Raw genomic sequence first — 6,934 nt, forward strand, 5'->3', positions numbered from 1 at the left:
ATTTGCTAGATTATTATTTGAATCCACCACAAGTTCTTTGTTCTCTTTCTTTCCTGATAAATATTCAAGAAATCCTGAAAAATATTCTTGGTCTTCATTATCATAATTGCTGTTATTTATATGTTTCATATACATTGCAATAGATATTAATTTCAAATTATTTGTAAATTGTAAAGGATTTGGTATAACGTTTTTTTGTCTTATTTGCGAAAAGAGATTTTCAATGCAATCTTGAGTGAATCGAGAAGTTAAAACAAATTTAAAATTTCTATGAGTAATAAGTTATTCAGTTAAGTCTATTACTGATTTAGTACTAATTATAATACCTCTTTGTACCGGTTTAAATTGTGTGAAATTGATTTATTAGAAGGTCTCTATCCGAATTGATATTGAGGAGACCTCACGCGGTGATAATGCGAAACTTCGGCTTCAGAGTTACCAATCTGAGAAATAAATTCTCGTTCTCTATATCCGTATATGTACTTATGTACACATACGATTACAATGTAGTGATGGGCGATGTTTAAAAAAAGCATCGATTCAGAAATAATCGATGCAAAATAAAACCGATGTTTGAAAATCGATGTTTTGCCAAATATATCGATATTAATCGATTCTATTTCGATCGGCATAAAGCGCGCCTGATTCAAATAACTACAGTTAAAAAGGGAAAGAAACCGTCAAGAAACTAATAGAAAGCGACTAAAATGTCGATAAACAAAAACGTAATAAATAAAACCAATTTCAAACTAATGCATCTTAAGTAATATTCTTTTTATTCATGGCCATGTATAAAATTGAGCATGAGATGTTGATGTTCCTGGTGATGATTTGAGTGCTGTATGATGATTTACAATTCCAACTTTGTTTTTGTGATTCCAGAGTTGTATCTACCTGTAAATATATACCTACACAAAGAAAATATTTATTAGTTCTATGCTGATAAAAATAAGTTTTGTGAACAGTGTTTATGCAATACTCAGTCGATATTGCCTGTACGTTAAAAAATGGACCACACCTGGATAAAAAATAGTGCAATGGAAGTGAACAGAAGCTTTAGAAGCAAATTGTAATTTTTAAAAACTCAAGAAATTTGATATTATATCACATTATAGTATTAAAATTCTTGTACATATCAATTTTATGTACAGTAAGAACATTAGTTCATGCTTCTTAAATAATAAAATCACAGCAAATACAGGTGCACAAGTTATCACATGAATAAACTTAGTTATGAACGCCGTTTATGAAATATGCCAATATTCTTTGTTGAGGGAACTAAGGAATACCAATGTATTCAATCTGTCTCCTGTAAGTCGACTACGACGTTCAGCCTTAATCGCGCCAGCTTTCGAAAACAATCTCTCTGACGGAACGGATGTAGCAACAATGCTTAAATATTTTAGAGCGCATGAATGTAATGTCGGATACGCGATTTTCAACTTGTCCCAGTACTCAATAGGGTTTTCGGATCGCGTCCTTTAATCGTGAAATAAAATTAATGTCTTCATCCTCATTGTTTCTCGTGCCGGATATGATCAGGGATTGAATATATTTCACTGTGTGTTGATCGTCATCTGTAAAATTATATCCGTATATATATAGGGTGCTTTCCAGCAACGACTCAGTGCGACACAGAGTATCATTCTATCTTTTTTCAATACCAGTGAACAACAAAGATAGAATGATACTCTGTGTCGCACTGTGTCGTTGCTGGAAAACACACACACATATATATATATATATTACATCTAAAAAGTGCTATTCAAAATAACGATCAACAGTATAATATATAGTAATTTACTTACATATTAATGGCATATAATCGGATAAGGAGAGATTGCGAACGCAAAACGATTCCTGGTCATTTATGCGAAAATAAACGACGTACGGATAATTACATCTAACTTTCGAGGGCTCCTCTAATGAAGGATCCATTTCTTCGTTTATAATAAATAATGCGTAAATGAGAAACACTTCAACACATAATTCGAACACGTTTATAATAAATAATGCGTAAAGGAGAAACACTTCAACACACAATTCGAGCACTGGCAAAGAACATTGAGCACTACCCAACAATGCGGAAAGGAAAAGACTCTTTTCCTATTGTTTTTTTTTACGTTGAGTATTCTTTGGTTTGAGTTTTTTTAACGTGGGGACAATAGGCGACATCTGTATTTCGCGAAGCGAAATTAGTTCAAGAAACATCAATATTATTCTTTAATAATCGATTCTTACTTGATGCATCGATTAGTAAAAACATCGATTTAAAATAATCGATCTTGTGATGGAAAACATCGATTTTCCAAACATCGAATAAACATCACTCACCACTATTACAATGCAATACTTCCGTTGCGGCCTTGGTCGAGTGTGGACGTGTTTTGGCGCATTGCGCGTGTGTCCTTTGTTTGGACCTTATTTTTTGGATTTTCTTCTCTTCTAAGAGGATTTTTTTCTGTTAACGCCTTTGTATTACCCCTTAATGGCACTTCCGTATACATTATACACTAGGTTCTGGCCATATTGACCCTCGACCGAGGGCAGGTGCCTTCTTGCATGGACGAAAGAACCTGGTAGGGGTTATAGTCACTAAACGATGGAGTATCTGTATGACCTTTACCATAAGTGGTTTCAGTCGGCCGATAACTCATACGATTGGGTCGGTAAGGTAAGAAGAGAAACTTTCCCTGAGAGAATTGTTTACCGACTTTCTGGTCTTTCTTGGCAGAAAGCAATAATGCAACAAGACAATAATGTAACGGGCGCCCATTTTTTGAGAATTTTATACTCGCGTATATACATATATATTTATATATGTTTAAATTATAGTTATATGTTAAAATTATACATAATTAAATATTGTGTGATGATCAATAATAATAGTAGGGTAATAGGTGATTCGGCGAAATCGGAGGGGACCAAACCTGGCGTTCTCTTTGTGAATAAAAAAAAACCATAGTAAATATAGGTCGAAAGCTCAACTGTTTCTGAGATATAAACATTTTTGTATGTTAGCATCATGATTGACTTCCCAGTTCCTACGTGTCACATGCGACGTAAGAAGAAGATAATCTGTCTAAATCTTTATATTTACAGAAGGTATTCCACCTGTCCTTCCATTTTCATACACGTTTGGCATCTTATTCTTACTTATCGTTAACTCTTTCGGAAATTCCAGGTTTCTGTCAAATTATTTGACAAGCACGCTAGATTCGATCACGTTATTCTTCTAAGTCATTTATCGGCGAAGAAAACTATGCTGGCCACAGCAATTTTATCTCCCCAAAATACTCCCCCTTCGTCGTTATGTATTGTGTCAACACGATTTCCATTGTTGGAAGGAATATTGCAGATTCTTATTAGATAGGATTTTCTCTTGATTCGTCGATTCTTGTTTCATAGTCTCCACATCCCCGAAATATTCACTCCGCATGATTATTTTCATTTTTGGTAATAAAAAGAAGTCACACGAGTCTAAATTGGGCGAATAGGGAGAATGGTCCATGAGTGATGTTGTTTCGATCGATAAACTTACGCATAATGAGCGCCGTGTGCGAAGACACGTTGTCCTGGTGCAAGATCCAGCAATTCCCCCCAGCTTCATAGAAGATTTCTGATAGACTGTACACAATATTATTTCATGAATTTCTCATCCGTTCTTCCCGAGTTTAACAACGAATTTTTGTTTTTTGCTCTTTTAAATTATTGTTATTCATTTTTGCAAAATCCCGACGATGCGCAACAACTTCGAGACTTTCCAGTATCGACGTAACATACCTTTTTTAGAGAGAGAGAGGTATCATGGCTAAATTTATTAATTTTTAATTGTCTGTCTAACAAATGGTATCTCGCATGTGAACTATATCGGAATGCATTATTGTCAAAAAAGTGCCTTGAAATACTTATTTTCAATAGCTTTAAAGTGTATAGACTATGCGAATGGAAAAATGTTATATGTATATTACTAAGATATGATATGGATATATTATTTAATTTAAAAATAAATCTTTTGCTAATAGATAAAGATCTCGTATATCATAAGACTGATTTTTACACGAATATAAAATTAACGTTTGTTTAAATTAAAATGTGTTCCTTTTCCTTAGCTGGAAAAAAAAGATACGAAACAAGAGATCCCCATACAGCACAGAACATTGCAATTACATTGCAGCAATGTTACAATCTTGCAAGTTGCAATGAAATATTGTTGAGACATTATTGGAATATGGAATTGTAATATTTTATGAGAATGTTAGCAGCATTTCAAAAACATTACAAAAGACAGTTTTTGATAATCGCTACTTCGTTCGTTTACCACTATGCGGCGCGCGTTGCGTTATCTATCCCGTATTTAAGTTTTAATCACGATGGTTATATAAAGCTTGCAAAAAGCGGTTAGTAATGTTAAAGGTATAATAACTATTTTTATCAGATTAATTTGTCTGATACAATCCCAACACAGGAAATTCAGATATTGAATTGAGTGTTCAGAAATCGGACAAATAATTATCCGAAAAAAGTTAAAATTATCCGTTTATTGTCTACTTAAGATATGGAGTTTAATATTTATATAAATTAAATTTTAATTTTTATGAATTAAATTATTTAATCATTATCAATTTCTTAAACTTGTAAATAATTTATAAAATAGCGATGTTAATTAGATAACAGAAAATTGTTTAATAGTTCCCATTTGTATATAAAAGCAAAAATTTGATAATAATTTTTTAATATGCAAAATGCTTCAAATTTAATAGATAAACTTGGAGAATATATAAAGACATCCAAGAGAGACGAGAAAAAACTCGTTGTAATTGCGTAAATTCACAATTTTTTTTTTATTTCTCTTGGATGTTTTTATATGTTCTCAAAGTTTATGTATTAAATTTGAAGCGTTTTGCATATTTGTAGCAATGTATTTAAATATTACGAATACATTGTACCGTAACATTACTGTAGTCTTACATTGAAATATTTCGGACATTTCAACGTTGCCGCAGGCTTGCAGTAACATTGCAGAAACATTTTGCAACTTCTATGCAATATTACAATGTTTCAGTGTAAGATCTATGCAACGTTTTTGCAATCTTTAAGGTGCTGTATGGGGATATCTGTAATAGTAGATAGTATGAAAATATATGTAATTTATTTATATCTAAAAGACTGCGAGCAATTTGCCAATTGTCTAACAAATTTAGTAACATTATAGTTGAGTTAAAAATTATATATTTGATAAGACATCAGCTAATTATAATACTTAATCAATTTAGAATAGAAAAAAAAATGGCAATAAGAGCCAAGCACGGTACGTAGAGCACATACATGTTTTATTATGAATACGATATTATTGTTAATATAAAAACCAATACGATAAAATGTGAAATTGCAAAAGGCGGACATTTCGGTCCTTTTTTTGGGCCATTTTCAGCGCAAAAAAATTAGTAATAAAAATTAGCTTAAACGTAGGTTAAAAGTCGCAGAGTCTTAATCGATTGTACAAAATAAAAAATGTGGTCGCAGATATAAAGATCTCTCACATTATCGTAATAATGAAGAAAGTATAGTTTTCGATGTATTTATATCGTTAAGATAACGAATAACTCCTCGATTGGTAGGTCGGAAATTAGAAAATCCAACACGGAAAAATAAATTTTCGCTACTATAGTTAATCATGGTCTGCAAAATAAATTTCTAAACTGCAGCAAAACGGTTTGCTGTTGCACCTAATAAATAGCTAAGATGTTCGCTGTCCATATATTATTACGACTGAAATCTAGTTACCACACATAGTTCTTAGCTACGGCAGCTAATTTTTTTTTTTCCGTGAAAATAAGTATGGTCATGATGATACGTCGTTACAATTTCAAATATATTTGTAAAATAAGCGAAGCGATTTATGCAGGAGAATGACGTGAGAGAACAAAATATATTATTATATGTTTTTATAATACTTAAGATATAAAATATCCTATTGTTAAAACAAGAATCAAAATTGAAACTCAGCATTTTAATAATGATAAAAATATTTTGCGGTATTATAATTATTAGTAAGTATATTTATATAAATAGCTTTTTGCCTCATTGACAATTCTTATGGTTAAAAAATTTCTTTTAAAAAAAATAGTGAATGTAATTCTAGAGAGATTTTTTTAAAAATGTAAAAAAATAAGAAAAGTGAAGAAATAAATCCTTCAAAATTTATATCGACTATCCAATATATAATCATATACATATGCTGAAATATAATGCGTAATTTTGATGTGATATTAGCTTGAATAGCAGAAAATAAATGTTTTATTTATATTTGTTTATTGTTATTTATATTTATAATTGTTATATGTTTATTATATATATATATATATATGTATATAACGTTATTATATATATAAAAATTTGTGTTTTTTAAATTTAATAATATGTATTATTTACCCTAATAAATATTTCACATAAGATATGACAATTGTGTAAGTGCATATATAATTATATGATACATTATTAATTCGTAAAATAATTATTATGTAAAAAATTCGATAAAGATTATGAATATTGTAATCTCTTAATAGACTGCCGAATAGAATTGAGCATATTAAAGGACATCCACGCAGCAATTTTGCGATAACTCGATCGAATTTTCGTACGAGCGATTGTCCCGGGTACAAGGCCATGTTGCACAGTTATGAATGACGTGGTTGCGAAGTGGGGAGAGCGTGCACCAGTGTTGACCGAACCAGGACTGTACGAAGCCAAACCATCACCCTCTGCAAATTCTTAGTAAATCGAATGAATGATATATAGTCACGAAAATATATAATATTCTTCAACAAATTGAAGAAGAACTCTTGTCATTTGAAAAAGGAATAGTTTTAAGTTATAAGAATTATAAATTATTGAAAAGCCAAGATGCTTTAACATTAATTAAACGCGAATA

The 6,934-nt window shown here is 31.1% G+C and overlaps 1 long non-coding RNA gene across 2 annotated transcripts; it reads right to left on the reverse strand.

The window, feature by feature from the left end:
* Positions 1–42: 42 nt before the first annotated feature.
* On the reverse strand, positions 43–2,590 carry LOC138932429 (uncharacterized). Of its 2 annotated transcripts, XR_011446769.1 has the most exons (4): positions 2,335–2,590; positions 1,809–2,175; positions 327–1,577; positions 43–74 (listed from the first exon to the last, which is right to left on the reverse strand). It is a non-coding gene; the product is annotated as an uncharacterized lncRNA (long non-coding RNA). The 2 variants fall into 2 exon arrangements; XR_011446768.1 differs by lacking the exon at positions 43–74 and having other exon boundaries at positions 99–1,577.
* Positions 2,591–6,934: the final 4,344 nt, after the last annotated feature.

The sequence above is a fragment of the Polyergus mexicanus genome, unplaced genomic scaffold (assembly GCF_030449975.1).
Source record: "Polyergus mexicanus isolate NDT 795.1 unplaced genomic scaffold, iyPolMexi1.0 SCAF_4, whole genome shotgun sequence".
Lineage (NCBI taxonomy): Eukaryota > Metazoa > Arthropoda > Insecta > Hymenoptera > Formicidae > Polyergus > Polyergus mexicanus.